This window comes from Carcharodon carcharias, chromosome 19 (assembly GCF_017639515.1).
Source record: "Carcharodon carcharias isolate sCarCar2 chromosome 19, sCarCar2.pri, whole genome shotgun sequence".
Lineage (NCBI taxonomy): Eukaryota > Metazoa > Chordata > Chondrichthyes > Lamniformes > Lamnidae > Carcharodon > Carcharodon carcharias.
In genome coordinates, this window is record NC_054485.1 from 73,697,830 (window position 1) to 73,714,418 (window position 16,589).

General features: G+C 44.2%; 2 protein-coding genes across 6 annotated transcripts in view; one reads left to right on the forward strand and one right to left on the reverse strand.

Moving 5' to 3' along the window:
• LOC121291937 (zinc finger protein 91-like) overlaps positions 1-16,589 on the forward strand; it is a 299,051-nt gene that overhangs the window by 169,616 nt on the left and 112,846 nt on the right. The gene's annotated exons all lie outside the window — the stretch shown is intronic.
• Positions 1-16,589, reverse strand: part of LOC121291930 (zinc finger protein 431-like) — a 30,132-nt gene that overhangs the window by 13,053 nt on the left and 490 nt on the right. For 3 of the 5 annotated variants that reach the window (XR_005946120.1, XM_041213613.1, XM_041213612.1), the window contains exon 2: positions 6,230-6,303. The exons of 1 other annotated variant lie outside the window; for it this stretch is intronic. The gene's annotated coding sequence lies outside the window, so the exon portion shown is untranslated. Of the gene's footprint in view, positions 1-739; positions 903-6,229; positions 6,304-16,589 lie in introns of all 5 variants that reach the window. One more of the 5 variants, XM_041213614.1, reaches the window with a different exon arrangement.

The window sequence follows — 16,589 nt, forward strand, 5'->3', positions numbered from 1 at the left end:
TAACATCAAAAATGTTAATTCAATGGAGATTTTGACATTTCTCTCATTTCCAAAAACACTGTCTCCTGTCAACACAAGATGGCCACCGATACCCATCTGCGCATGCGCAGAAAAGCAATGGCATCATTTGCAGGAGGTATAGTGCCGGTTGGACCTTATTCGGATCCTGAAGCCATTCACCCAGATTTTGAGTCCCGTGGCGGGCGGGCAGTCAAGGCATGGCCTACCAGCATTTTCTGGGGATCGGCATGGGGAGAGAGGGGAAGCTTCTGATCCACCCAGTGAAAGCTGCAATTCCAAATTACAATCTCCATATCCCACGTTTGCAGTTCCGGGGCTTCTTCCCGGTGACAGGCCTGGGTTAAGGGGAACAGACATCGGATCGGGAGATTCAGAAACTACGGGAAGGCTGTACCCCGACTGCCCGCCCACTGCGGGGCTTGGAAACTGGGTGAACAGGTACAGGATCTGAATAATATCCAACCAGAAGAAGCCCCGGAGCTGCAAACACATTTCAATAAACGTGTCTCCAGGAATAGCAGCCAAATTGCTACGGAGATTACAGGGATCGGGAGGGGCAAGGCCATGGAGAGATTTGAAAACAAGGATGAGAAATTTAAAATTGAGGTGTTGCTTGATCAGGAGCCAATGTCGATCAGAGAGCACAGGGGTGATTGGTGAAAGGTCTTGGTGTCAGTTAGGACATGGGCTGCAGAGTTTTGGAGGAGCTCAAGCTTACAGTGCAATATGTGTGAGCAGCCAGGAGAGCACTGGAATAGTTGAGTCTAGAGCCTAGAAAGGTATGGATGAGGGTGTCAGCAGCAGATGAGCTGAGGCAGGGCATCATTGGTCCTTCCTGTGACTGGAGCTTGTAGTTCTTCCTATGCACGGTGTCTCTATTCCTGATCAACATAGGGAAATTATAGTAAGAGCCAGGGACGGGAATGGAGGACCCTTTGTAGAATCATACAGAATCATAGAATAGTACGGCGCAAAAGGACAACAAGCAAACATACGAATTAATAAAGAACAAAGAAAAGTACAGCACAGGAACAGGCCCTTCGGCCCTCCAAGCCTGCGCCGATCATATTGCCCGTCAACTAAAACATTTTGCACTTTCGGGGTCTGTATCCCTCTATTCCCATCCTATTCATGTATTTGTCAAGCTGCCTCTTAAACACCACCTTCCCTGGCAGCGAATTCCAGACACTCACTACCCTCTGCGTAAAACACTTGCCCCGCACATCTCCTCTATAGTTTTCTCCTCCCACCTTAAATCTATGTCCCCTAGTAATTGACTCTTCCACCCTGGGAAAAAGCTTCTGACTATCTATTCTGTCCATGCCACTCATAATTTTGTAAACTTTTATCAAATCGCCCCTCAATCTCCGTCGCTCTAGTGAGAACAATTAGGAGCAGGAGTAGGCCACTCGGTGCCTCAAACCATCTCTGCCATTCAGTAAGATCATGGCTGATCTGATCGTAACCTCAACCCCACATTCCTGCCTACCCCCTGATAACCTTTCACCCCCTCGTTAATCAAGCATCTATCTAGCTCTGCCTTAAACATATTCAAAGACTCTGCTTCCACCGCCTTTTGAGTAAGAGAGTTCCAAAGACTCACGACCCACTGAGAGAAAAAAATTCTCCTCATCTCTGTCTTAAATGAGCGACACCTTATTTTTAAACAGTGACCCCTAGTTCTGGATTCTCCCACAAGAGGAAACATCTTCTCCACATCCACCCTGTCAAGACCCCTCAGGATCTTAAAGGTTTCAATCAAGTCGCCTCCTACTCATCTAAACTCCAATAGATACAAGCCTAACCTGTCCACCCTTTCCTCATAAGACAATCTGCTCATTCCTGGTATTACTCTCGTAAACCTGCTCTGAACTGCTTCTAATGCATTTACATATTTCCTTAACTAAGGAGACCAACACGATACACAGTACTCCAGATGTGGTCTCACCAATGCCCTCTACAACTGAAGCATAAACTCCCTACTTTTGTATTCAATTCCCCTCACAATAAATTATAACATTCGATTAACTTTCCTAATTCCTTGCTGTACCTACATACTAGCTCTTTGTGATACATGCACTGGGACACCCAGATCCCCCTGAATCTCAGAGCTCTGTAATCTCTCACCATTTAGATAATAAGCATTTTTATTCTTCCTGCGAAAATGGATAATTTCGCATTTACCCACATTCTACTCCATTTGCCAAATCTTTGCCCACTCACTTAACCTATATCCTTTTGTAGCCTCCTTATGTCACAGAATCACACAGTGCAGAAGAGGCCCTTCGGCCTATCAAGTCTGCACCAACACGTGAGAAACACCTGACCTACCTACCTAATTCCATTTACCAGCACTTGGCCCATAGCCTTGAATGTTATGAAGTGCCAAGTGCTCATCCAGGTCCTTTTTAAAGGACGTGAGGCAACCCGCCTCCACCACCCTCCCAGGCAGTGCATTCCAGACCGTTACCACCCTCTGGGGAAAACGTTTTTCCTCACATCCCCCCTAAACCTCCTGCCCCTCACCTTGAACTTATGCCCCCTTGAGACTGACCCTTCAACTAAGGGGAACAGCTGCTCCCTATCCATGCCCCTTATAATCTTGTACACCTCGATCAGGTCGCCCCTCAGTCTTCTCTGCTCCAACGAAAACAACCCAAGTCTATCCAACCTCTCTTCATAACTTAAATGTTTCATCCCAGGCAACATCCTGAAGAATCTCCTCTGCACCCCGTCCAGTGCAATCACATCCTTCCTGTAATGTGGAGACCAGAACTGCTCACAGTACTCCAGCTGTGGCCTCACCAAGGTTCTATACAACTCCAACATGACCTCCCTACTTTTATAATCTATGCCTCGATTGATAAAGACGTGTCCTATATGCCTTTTTCACCACCCCACTAACATGCCCCTCTGCCTTCAGAGATCTATGGACACACACGCCAAGGTCCCTTTATTCCTCAGAACTTCCTAGTGTCATGCCGTTCATTGAATTCTTCCTTGTCAAATTACTCCTTCCAAATTGTATCACCTCACACTTTTCAGGGTTAAATTCCATCTGCCACTTATCTGCCCATTTGGCTATCCCATCTATGTCTTCCTGTAGCCCAAGACACTTAACCTCACTGTTAACCACCCGGCCAATGTGTCATCCACAAACTTACTTATCCTACCCCCCACAAAGTCATCTATGTCGTTTATATAAATGACAAATAATAGGGGACCGAGCACAGATCCCTGTGGTACATCACTGGACACTGGCTTCCAGTCACTAAAGCATCTTTCTAACATCACCCTCTGCCTCCTACAACTAAGCCAATTTTGAATTCACCTTATCAAATTACCCTGTATCCCATGTGCCTTTGCCTTCTTTATAAGTCTCCCATGTGAGACCTTGACAAAGGCTTTGCTGAAATCCATATAAACTACATCAACTGCACTACCCTCATCTACACACTTGGCCACCTCCTCAAAAAATTCAATCAAATTTGTTAGGCATGACCTCCCTCTGACAAAGCCATGCTGACTATCGCTGATCAAATTTTACCTCTCCAAGTGGAGATAGATTCTCTCCTTCAGAAATTCCTCCAATAGCTTCCCTACCACTGACATGAGACTCACTGGTCTGTAGTTCCCCGGCTTATCTCTACAACCCTTTTAAATAGCGGAAACACATTAGCTGTTCTCCAGTCTCTGGCACCTCCCCCATGGCCAGAGAGGAATTAAAAATTTGGGCCAGAGCCCTTGCGATCTCCTCCCTTGCCTCCCTCAGCAGTCTGGGACACAAATCATCCTGACCTGGAGATTTGTCCACTTTTAAGCCTGCCAACAGCTCCAATACCTTGTTACTCCCTGTATCAATTTGCTTAAGAACCTCACAGTCTCTCTCCCCGAATTCGATACCTTCATCCTCATTCTCTTATGTGAAGACGGACATGAAGTATTCATTCAACACTCTAGCGATGTCCTCTGGCTTCACCCATAGATGCCCCCTTGGTCCCTAATGGGCCCTACTCCTTCCCTGGTTATCTTCTTCCCACTGATATACTTATAGAATATCTTGGGATTTTCCCTACTTTTACCAGCCAGAGCTTTCTCATATCCCCTCTTTGTTCTCCTAATTGCTTTATTAATTCCACCCTGCACTTTCTGTACTCCACTAATGCCTCCTCTGATTTGCCCCCCTTGTACCTGCTAAAAGCATCTCTTTTCCTTCTCATTGTATCCTGAATATCTCTGGACATCCAGGGTTCTCTGGGCTTGTTCCTCCTTCCTATCACCCTAGAGGGAACATGTTGAGCCTGTACCCTCCCCATTTCCTTTCTGAACGCTCCCCCACTAAAATCCGTTCTCCCCCAATCCAAAATATTTTTTGGTGACTTGTCTATTTCTTTGTCTATAACAAGCTTAAATTGTACCATGTTGTGCTCACTATCACTAAAATGCTCCCTCAGTCACCTGTCCGGCTTCATTCCTCAGAATTAGGTGCAGCACTATGCCATCCCCTGTTAGACCATCTACATATTGACCTAAAAAGTTCTCCTATACACATTTCAAGAAATCCATTCCATCCAAGCCTTTAACACTATGTCTATCCCAATTAATGTTGGGAAAGTTGAAATGACCTAATTACCTTATTGTTATTGTTTTTACACACCTCCGCGAATTGTGCACATATTTGCTCCTCAATTTCCCACTGACTATCTGGGGGTCTATAATAAACACCTAACAATGTGGCTGCCCCTTTTTTATTTCTAAACTCTACCCACAAAGCTTCATTCGATGCCTCATCCAAGATGTCATCTCTCCTTCCTGCAGTAACTGACTCCTTAACTAAGAATGCAATGCCTCCTCCTCTTTTATCCCCTCCCCTGTCTTGCCTGAAGATTCTATATCCCGGAATGTTGAGCTGCCAATCCTGCCCCTCCCTCAACCACGTTTCTGTGATGGCTACTGTATCACAATTCCACATGTCAATCCTCATCCTTAACTCATCCGTTTAACCTATAATACTCCTGGCATTAAAGTAGAGGCCATCCAGCCTTGCCTTACTCCCTTGAAACTTAATGCAACTGTACCCCCTCTTGCTTGATTGTTTTACTGTATTATGATGTGTCCCTATTCTGCTAACATTCTGTGTCCCCTCCCCCTGCTGAATTAGTTTAAATTCTTCCCAACAGCACTAGCAAACCCACCCACAAGGATGTTAGTCCCGCTCTGGTTCAGATGTAGACCATCCCGCTTGTACAAGTCCCACCTTCCCCAGAAATGATCCCAGTGATCCAGGAATCTAAAACCCTCCCTCCTGCACCAACTCTTAAGCCATGTTTTCATCTGCGCTATTCTCCTACTTCTGTGCTCGCTAGCACGTGGCACTGGGAGTAATCCAGAGATTACAACCCGAGAGGTCTTGCTTTTCAGTCCACTGCCTAACTCCCTGAATTCTTGATGCAAGACCTCATCCCGCTTTCTACCTATGTCATTGGTACCAACATGTACCATGACCTCTGCCTTAATACCCTCCGCCTTCAGGATGCCCTGCAGCCGTTTAGTGACATCCCGGACCCTGGCACCAGGGAGGCAACACACCATCCTGGAGTCATGTTGATGGCTACAATGGTGCCTATCTGTTCCCCTGACTATATAAACCCCTATTACTATTGGTCTTCCTCCCCTCCTGTACGGACAGGCTGCTTGTGGTGCCAGAAGCTTGGTTCTGTCTGCACTCCCTGGAGGAACCAGCGCCCTCATCAGCCTCCAAAATGGAATACCAATTTGGGGCCCCAGGGGACTCCTGAACTACCTGCCTGTTTCTCTTGGACTCCCTTCCTTCATCAGGTCCCTTCAGCTGCAGTTTGACCACCTCTCTAAACATGCTATCCATGATGCTCTCAGACTCACTGATGCTCCACAGTGTCCCCAGCCGTCGTTTCTCCTCTGAAACCCGAGCTTCCAGGAACTGCAGCTGGACACACTTCCTGCACACATGCTGGTCCTGGGCATTGGAAATGTTCCCGGCTTCCCACATGGAGCACAAGGAGCACACCACGGCTTTGAGCTCTCTGCCATGACTTATCCTTTTAAATTAAATCTTTTAAATCAATTACTCCAGGGCCCTTCTTTCCTGATCCTCGTTACTACAGAATATACAAACTATAAACCAGAAAAAGACCTTAAACTATAAGTGATAAAAGAAGTAAATACTTACCGACCTTACCCACTCCTCACCAGTCATTTCTCTCCCTTGTAGCCTCTCCTGCTGCACCAGGGCGAGACCACTCTCTGAAGATTTAAGAAGTTGGATAGCCAAGAAAAAATGCAAAGAGCACCTCTTCCCCTCTGTACCGAATTCCTACTGTGCATCAAATTGCCAATACCCACACTCACTCTGGCTGTGTCTCACTCAGGATGAGGTCTTTCCCCTGCTCGTGTGTAAGCTCACTTCTCTTCACAGTTTGCTTTCCTACCTAACTTTGTGTCATCAGCAAATTTAGCAACTGTTCCTCCATTTCCTTCATCCAAGTCATTTATATAAATTGTAAAAAGTTGAGGCCCCAGCACTGATCCCTGTAGCACACCATTCCTGCCAACCAGAAAAAAACCCATTTATGCCAACTCTACTTCAGGTTAACAAGCCAATCCATGCCAATTTGTTACTCCCTATACCATGATCTTTTATTTTCCGCAATAACCTTTGATGTGGCACTTTATCAAATGCCTTCTGGAAATCTAAATACAGCACATTCACCAGTTCCCTTTACACACAGAACATGTGACTCCTTCAAAGAACTCCAAATAAATTGGTTAAGCATGATTTCGCTTTCACAAAACCATGTTGACTCTGCCTGATTACCTTGGATTTTTCTAAGTGCCCTGCTATAACATCTTTAATAATAGCTTCTAATATTTTCCCTATGACAGATGCTGAGCTAACTGGCCTGTAGTTCCCTGCTTTCTGTCTCCCTGCCTTTTTGAACAACGGAGTTACATTTGCTATTTTCCAATATAATGGAACCTTCTCTGAATCTAGGGAATCTTGGAAAATTAAAACCAGTGCTTCAACTATCTCACAAGCTACTTCTTTCAAGACCTTAGGGTGAAGTCCATGCAGACCTGGAGATTTGTCAGTCCGCAGCCCCAACAATTTGCTCAATACCACTTCCTTGGTGATTGAAATTTTCCTGAGTTCCTGCCTCCCTTCCATTTCCTGATTTACAGCTATTTCCAGGATGTTACTTGTGTCCTCTATAGTGTAGACTGAAGCAAAATACCTGTTTAATTCATCCGCCATCTCCCTACTTTCCATTATCAATTCCCCAGACACACTTTCTATAGGACCAACACTCACTTTGTTAACTCTTCTTGTTTAAATATCTTTCGAAACTCTTATTATCCGTCTTTATATTACTAGCTAGCTTTCTCTCATACTCCAATTTTTCCCTCCCGATTAATCTTTTTGTCATTCTTTGCTGTTCTTTATATTCTTTCTAATCTTCTGACCTGCCAAGCACCTTTGCATAATTATATGCTTTTTCTTTAAGTTGGATACTGTCTTTCAACGTTTTTTAGTTAACAATGGATGGTGGGCCGTCCCTTTGGAATTTTTCTTCCTCATTGGAATGTATCTATTCTATGTATTCTGAAATATCCCTTTCAGTTTTTGCCACTGAACCTCTGTTGACCTATCCCTTAACCTCATTTGCCAGTTTACTTTAGATAGCTCTGCTTTCATGTCCTCATAATTGCCCTTATTTAGGTTTAAAATACTAGTCTTGGATGCACTCGTTTCTCGCTCAAAATGAATGTAAACTTCAATCATATTATGATCGCTGCTACCTAGAGGTGCCTTCACTATGTGGTTTTCAATTAACCCTATCTTGTTGCTCAATATCAGGCCTAGTATAGCCTGCTCTGTGGTTTGCTCCAGAACATGTTGTTCTAAGAAACTATCCCGAAAACATTCTACAAACTCCTTATCTACGCTACCTTTTCCCATCTGATTTTTCAGTCTATATGTAGATTAAAATCCCCCATGATTATTGCTGTACCTTTCTGACAAGCTCCCAATATCTCTTCTTTTATCCTCTGTCCTACTGTGTTGTTACAATTAGGGGGCCTGTACACCATTCCCACAAGTGACGTCTTGCCTTTATCATTTCCTGAACTTGGGTTATCCCTCTCTAATTTGCTAATACTACAATTAATTAACAGAGCCACCCCCTACACTTTTTCCGAACTTCCTGTCCTCCCTAAATGTCACCAACCCTTCAATATTCAGGTCCCAATCTATATTATCCTGTAGCCATGTCTCTTCATGGCTATCAGATCATACTTATTCATTTCTATTTGCACTATCAGTTCACCTGTTTTGTTTCAAATGCTACCTGCATTTAGACACAGAGTCTTCAGTTTTGTCTGTTTATAATTTTTGTAGCTTCTAGCCTTATCTGCTGCTGTACCCCTAGATTTGTACTCTCTGTCCCTTTCTGTCTTTTATCATTTCTCGTATTAAAATCTTTCTCTCTTGCCTCGTCTCTACTCTTTGGTTTACCACATCTTACCAAATTTGATCCCTTGCCCCCACTATTCAGTTTAAAACCCTCCCTAGTTATGCAGCTCACGAGGACACCAGCCCCAACACGGTTCAGGTGTAGATCCCACTTTCCCCAACACTGGTGCCAGTGCCCCACAAACCAGAACCCACTTCTCCCGCACCAGTCTTTGAGCCACGCATTCATTTCTCTCATCTTATTTGTATGGCAGTGCTGCACTGTCAGAGGGTCCGTCTTTCAAATCTCAAACGAAGCCCCTTCTGCTTTCTCTAGGGTGGGTATAGAAGATCCCAGGGTACTATTTTGAAGAAGAACAGGGGAGTTATCCCTGGTGTCCTGACCAATATGAACCCCTAAATCAACATCACTAAAAAACAGATTATCTGGTCAATATCACATTGATGTTTGTGGGAGCTTGCTATGTACACACTGGCTGCCACATTTCTCACATTACAGCAGTGACCACACTTCAAAAGAAAATTATTTCTGTAAAGCACTTTGATCTGGTGGTTATGAAAGGCTCTATATAAATGTAAGTCTTTCTTTTTTTCTGAGGAGGTTACAGAGATAGTGGGGGATGGGGGTGGAAGGACTTGAAGGGATCTAAAAAGACAGGAAACATCCAGATCCCAACACACAGACAGAACTGACCATTCACAGTCCACAAGATAATAACCAGCTCCCAACACACACACACACAGAACTCAACAATAGGAAATCAGTAAGAATCCTCAGGCACTCTGTACTTCCCAGATAATTACACCTCACCTTCTCATATTCAGTAATGACCCATCAGCAAAACTCAGCCTGTAAATCAGAAGGGAAATGGTAATGATTGTAAGTTAAACAATTTCTTGCTGTTATGGCAATTGTGTGACTGTATAGACCAATCAGCCCTAAACATGGGGAATCTTAGGGGTGGAATTTTTTAGCCTGAGTTTTGGAAAAAGCATATAGCCTCATCTGAAGTCTGTTCATAAGTTCATAGTTTCTTACAAGAAATCTCTCCTGCACTCTCTAAGTTTATTACAACTGGTGACGAGGATAAAAAGTGCCCACACAGCACCTTGCCTTCTGACAGTGGGTATTCCAATATTTTAAGGGGAGAAAAGAAAAGAAGTATACTCACCAGCAATGTCTCACTTCGGTAGAATTGACCTGTTCAAGTCATCCTTCGAGGACTGGAGTTAATACATTCAGCGATTAGGTTTCTACTTTGTAGCTAACGACAGAGGAGAAACAGAAGGCAATTCTCCTCAGTGTCTGTGGGAGCAAAACCTATAGTTTAATCTGTAGCTTGACGGCTCTGAATGTGCCAAATTCCAGATCCTTCACTTTGCTGGTCAACTTCATGAAAGGACATTTTCAGCCTAAACCCTCAGTGATCATGCAAAGATTCAAGTTTAACTCTCGAGTAAGGGCCCCCGGTGAGTCAATCGCAACGTGCACCGTGAAGTTAAAAGTTAACGGAGCACTGTGACTTTGGTGATACTTTAAACAGCATGTTGCGTGATCAGTTGTTTTGTGGCATAAACAACACCATTCAACGCCGATTTAAAGAGGCAGAAAGCCACATTACTGCCACAAACAGTGCAGAGCTCGATCAAGGCAGTTATTCAGACATCAGGTCAAGTTAAATGAAGTGCACAATATAGAAAAGCCAGAAGTTACTGAGGCTGATGTTATTCCCTGCTGAAGGTGGAAGGAACTCAAACAAAACTGATGAGGAATTTTTCAGGTCAAGACAAATCCTGAGTTGACAAGGGAATATGATGGTGTCTTTTGGAACGAGACAGAAGAACTAAAGGACCTTCACAGGAAGCAAGGATCCCTCAGGTCAGAGTTAGTTCTACAAGAAAATGATGGAAAGAGGCTGAACAAATGCAGGACCACTCTGAACCAACTGAAGAAATAGTAGGAAGGGAAAAACCAACAACGTTCAATGTTCCAAGAGGAAGCTAAAAGATACAAACAAGAGACAGAAGAACTGCAGACTCAGTTGATGGAGACAAAAAAGGCATTATAAGGAAAAATCATGGAACTTTCCAAATTGCAAATGGGTAACTCAAACTCGAACTGAACCAAGTTAATATTTCACCAGAGAGAAAATTGGCCGATGTGAAATCAGAATGAGGATGAGACAAAACCCTGTGGCAAACACAAAAAAAGGCAGAAATCAAAGCTGAAAAGCCAGTTGGATATGTGTCCAGAACCCTTTTCTGCAGCCGAGAAAGGTTACTCGCAAATTGAAAGAGATGGTCTTTAATTTTGTCGGTATACAGGCACAGTTTTATGCTCCGTCCGGGTGTGCATATAGCAAATGCAGATGCCCTCAATCGTCTCTCCCTTTGCCCGACAGTATTATACATGTTCCATACCTCAAGAGGTAATACTTGCATTAAATTTCCTGGACTCCTGACCAGACTGCGCAAGGCAGATAAAGAATTGGACAAATCAGGATCTAATTTTAGCAAGAGTCAGTGAACAAGTGTTACAAGGATGGTCAAATGCACAAGTTGCTGAAGAATTGTAACCATTCTTTGTACCGAGTGATCCGAACTGAGTTGTCAAGATGGTGTCTTATTATGGGGAGCAAGAGTCATCATCCCTGTGCAAGGAAGAGAAATATTATTAGAAGAATTTCATAGTGCACATCCTGGTATTGAGAAAATGAAGATGCTCACGCAAAGTTATATCTGGTGACCAGTTATAGACAGTGACATAGAAAAAATGGTGAAACACTGTCTCCATTGTCAGCAACAGCAGAAGTTTCCCGTTTCAGCTCCACTACATCCGTGAGAGTGGCCTGGTCGACCCTGGGGTAGACTACATATGGACTATGTAAGTCCATTTCTAGATACCATGTTTCTCATGATTATCGACACACATCCAAATGGATGGATGTGTTTGAAGTGAGATCACCGTCTGCAACATTGAAAAATTGCGACAGGGTTTCATTGTTCATGGTTTACCTGAAGTTATTGTGTCAGACAATGGTATAGCTTTCATTAGCACTGAATTCCAAAGATTCGTGAACCTAAATGGGATTAAACACATCAGAACAACACAGTACCATTCCTCATCTAATGGCTTAGCAGAAAGAGTGGTACAAACCTTTAAAACAGGCATGAAGAAACTATCAGAGGGAACATTAGGGACATGAATTTCAAGATTCCTGTTCAGCTATCGCACAACTCCTCATGTGATCACTGATTTAACACCATCAGAATTATTAATGAAGCGCTGACTTGGTATGAGATTGAGTCTAGTATTCCCTAATTTAGAGGGGAAGGTGGAGAGGAACCAAGAGAATCAGAAAGTAAATCATGATGTTCACAGTAAAGGGCGAGAGTTTACTGTGGGAGAGACAGTTTTTGTACAAAATTTTGTAACTGGACCGAGAGGGAGTCCCTGGTACAATCACCTCTGAAACAGGACCATTAACTTATCAAGTAGAAATGGAAAACAGGAATGGTTGGAAACATGTGGATCATCTCCGAAGTGGAAAAACTCTCCAACAACCAGTTAATAAGGAAAAGTGTCCTGCAGTCAGTTCTTACTGAAAATAACAAGAGTGACGTAACAAGGCAGCGTGAGAGAGCAGGGGAGAGATCAGAACCAGCGCGAATGCGGGCAAGCTTCAAAAAGTGACGTCAGCACAAAGTTAAGAGCTGATTGGTGAATACATGTTTTTCTCCAGTTTTTTCCCCCAGTTTTAAATAGATTAAGCTAAGGAAAGGTAAGACTTCTAGTTTTTATTTAAAGTACATACATTATTTAATGTTTTTTTACTGTATTTCACTTAAAGGGTTTTATTTCTCAACTAGAGGCATGGCAGGGCAGTTCAGTCCCACATTATGTACCGCCTGCAACATGAGGGAAGTCCTAGACGCTCCTTGTGCTCTGATCAACGATGTGTGCAGGAAGTGCCACCAGCTGCAACTACTTGAGCTCCGAGTTTTGGAGCTTGAGTGGCAGCTAGAGGCACTGAGGTGCATCTGCGAAGCTGAGAGTTTCGTGGATAGCACGTTTTTGGACATGGTCACCCCACAGCTTACGGTTGCAGACAGAGAGGGAATGGGTGACCATCAGTCAGAAGAAAGGTGTCAGGCAGGTAGTCAGGAAATCCCCAGGGTGCATCTCGCTTGAGAACTGTTTTTCTGAGAGTGACAGTTCCTCTGGGGAGTGCAGCCACTCATGGCACTGTGAGTGGCTCAGCTGCACAGGGGGGTAGGAAAAAGAGGGGAACAGCAATAGTGGTAGGAGACTCGATAGTAAAAGAAACAGACAGGTGCTTCTGTGGCTGTAGACGTGACTCCAGGATGGTCCGTTGCCTCCCTGGTGCCAGGGTCAAGGATGTCACTGAACGGCTGCAGGGCATTCTAAAGGTGGAGGGCAAACAGACAGAGATCATGGTACATATTGGTACCAACGACATAGGTAGAAAGAGGGATGAGGTCCTGCAAACAGAATTTAGGGAGCTAGGAAGCGATTAAAAAACAGGATCTCAAAGGTAGTAATCTCTGGATTACATCCGGTGCCACGCATGAGCGAGTATAGAAATAGGAGGTTAGTCCAGATGAATGCATAACTGGGGAGATGGTGCAGGAGAGAGGGCTTTAGATTTCTGGGACATTGGGACCGTTTCTGGGGGCAGTGGGACCTGTACAAGGCGGATGGGTTGCACCTGAACCGGAGTGGGACCAACATCCTTGTGGGGAGGTTTGCTAGTGCTGTTGGGAGGGTTTAAACTAACTTGGCAGGGGGGATAGGATCCTGAGAGGGTATTCAGCGGGGGGAGGTGAACAGCCAAAATTAGAAGAGGGAGAGCAAGTGAGTCTGGAAGACATAGAAATTATAGGCCAGTTAAGGCACAAGGGAGTTTGGCAAGGTTGGATGGTATTTATTTTAATGCAAGGAGTCTGACGAATAAAGCAGATAATTAACACATAGGGCACAAATTAACACATAGAAGTATGATGTCATTGCTGTCACAGAGACATGGTTGAGAGAGGGGCAGGACTGGCAGCTCAATATTCCAGGATACAGGGCCTTCAGGTGAGACAGGGAAGGAGGTAAAAGAGGAGGGAGTATCGCAATATTGATCAAGGAATCAATTACAGCAGTAAGGAGGGATGACATCTCAGAAGGCTCCTCAAATGAAGCCATATGAGTAGAACTTAAAAACAAAAAGGGAGCAATCTCGTTGCTGGGAGTGTACTACTATAGGCCCCCAAACAGTCAGAGAGAAATAGAAGAGCAGATATGTCGGTAAATTTCAGAGAAGTGTAAAAATAATAGGGTAGTAATAGTGGGGGATTTCAACTTCCTAAACATTAAACCTAACACACTGTGACTAACCCAGTTAGAGGGAGCGGAATTCTTAAAATGCATCCAGGAGAGCTTTTTAAGCCAGTACGTAGAAGGTCCTACAAGAGAGGGGGCAGTCCTGGAATTTTAGGGAATGAAGCCAGGCAAGAGATAGAGGTATCAGTGGGGGAGCATTTTGCAGTTGGTGATCATAACTCCGTTAGATTCAAGGTTGCTATGGAAAAGGACAAGGATGGACCAGAAATCAGAGTTCTAAATTGGGGAAGGCCGATTTTAATAAGATCAGATATGATTTGACCAGAGTGGACCGGGAGCAGCTACTTTTAGGTAAATCTGTGTCAGAGCACTGGGACTCATTCAAGCAGGAAATAGGGAGAGAACAGGGCCAACATATTCCAGTAAAGATAAAAGGTGGGACCAACAAATCCAGGAAACCCTGGATGTCGAAGGATATACAGGATTGGATAAAGAGAAAAAGGGAGGCTTATGGCAGAAAACCAGGGCTCAAAACAGCGGAAGCCCTAGAGGAGTATAGAATGTGTAGGGGGGAATTTAAAAAGGAAATTAGGAGAGCAAAAAGGGGGCATGAAAAAACATTGGCAGGTAAAATAAAGGAAAATCCAAAATTATTTTACAAGTACATTAAGAGTAAGAGGATAACTAGGGAAAAAGTAGGGCTTATTAAGGACCACAGTGGTAATTTGTGTGTGGAGCCAGAAGACGTAGTTAGCGTTCTGAATGAATACTTTATGTCGGTGTTCACAAGTGACAGGGACGACGTGGGTATGGAAATCAGGTAGAAGGACTGTGATATAATTAAAGAAATTAGCATAGAAAGGGAGGAGGTTCTCAGTGGTCTGGCAAGCTTAAAAGTAGATAAATCTCCAGGCCCAGACGAAATGTATCCTAGGCTGTTGAGTGAGGCAAGGGAGGACATAGCAGGGACACTGGCAATAATTTTCAATACCTCCCTGGCCACAGGAGAGGTGCCAGAGGACTGGAGGACAGCCAATGTGGTAACATTATTCAAGAAGGGAGGAAGGAATAAACCAGGGAATTACTGGCCAGTCAGTCTAATCTTAGTGGTGGGAAACTATTGGAAACAATTCTGATGGACAGAATTAATCTACTCTTGGAGAGGCAGGTATTAATCAAGGACAGTCAGCATGGTTTTGTTAAGGGGAGGTCATATCAATCAATTTGATTGATTTTTTCGAAGAGGTGACCAGGTGTGTAGATGAGGGCAATGCATTTGACACAGTCTACTTGGACTTCAGCAAGGCTTTTGATAAGGTCCCACATGGGAGACTGATAATGAAGGTAAGAACCCATGGGATCCAAGGCATTTTGGCAAATTGGATCCAGAATTGGCTGAATGGCAGGTAGCAGAGAGTGATGGTTGAGGGGCGTTTTTGTGACTGGATGCCAGTGTCCAGGCGGATTCCACAGGGATCAGTGTTGGATCCCTTGCTGTTTGTGGTATAAAAAACAATTTAGACTTGAATGTAGGAGGGTTGATCAGTTTGTGGATGAGACAAAAATTGGTGGGGTGGTAAATAGTGCAGAGGATAGCCTTAGATTACAGGCGGACATAGACTTGCTGGCCAGATGGGCTAATCAGTGGCAAATGGAATTAAATCCAGATAAGTGTGCGGTGATGCACTTGGGCAGGACAAACAAGGCATGGGAAGACACGATGAATGGTAAGACCCTGGGAAGTACTGAAGATCAGAGGGACCTTGGTGTGCATGTCCACCAGTCCCTTCAGGTGTGGGGACAGCTGGATAAGGTGGTTAAGAAGGCATATGGGATACTTGCCTTTACTAGCCGAGGCATAGAATCAAAGAGCATGGAGGTTATGCTGGACTGTGTAAGACGCTGGTTAGGCCACAGCTAGAGTATTGCATGCAGTTCTGGAATCCGCATTACAGGAAGGATGTGATTGCACTAGAGTGCAGAGGAGATTTACCAGGATGTTGCCTGGACTGGAGAGTTTTAGTTGTGAAGGGAAATTGGATAGACTGGAGTTATTTTCCTTGGAGCAGAGATTTAAGGGGGACATGATTGAGGTGTATAAAATTATGAGGGGCATAGATAGGGTAGACAGGAAGGAACTTTTCCTCTTGGTGGAGGGATCAATAACCAGGGAGCATAGATTTAAGGTAAGAGGCAGGAGGTTTAGAGGGGATGTGAAGCAGAAGTTTTTCACCCAGTGGGTTGTGGGAATCTGGAACTCACTGCCTGAAAAGGTGGTCGAGGCAGAAACCCTCATTTAAGAAGTATTTGGATGTGCACTTGCGATGCCATGACATAGAAGAGTATGGGCCTAGCGCTGGAAAATGGGATTAGAATAGTTAGGTAATTGTTTGACCGACGCAGACTCGATGGGCTGACGAGCCTTTTTCTGTGCTGTAGACCTCTATGACTCTAAATCAAAATCAAAACTTTGACACCTCAGGTGTCAGATCGACAGAGAATTGACATACCTGATGTCTCTGCTGAAGTAAATAACTCTGAACTACCAGTGTCTGGGGATGCCCCTGAAGCAGCAGTTCCTGGGCAAGTCGATCGAATGAAAGAACCTCCGGTTGTAGAGTTGCGTCCCCTACGTGAATCTGAAAACCTCCTCAAAGACTAAATTTTTAATGTCATGAACTGTATATTATTGTATATAATATGGGTTAA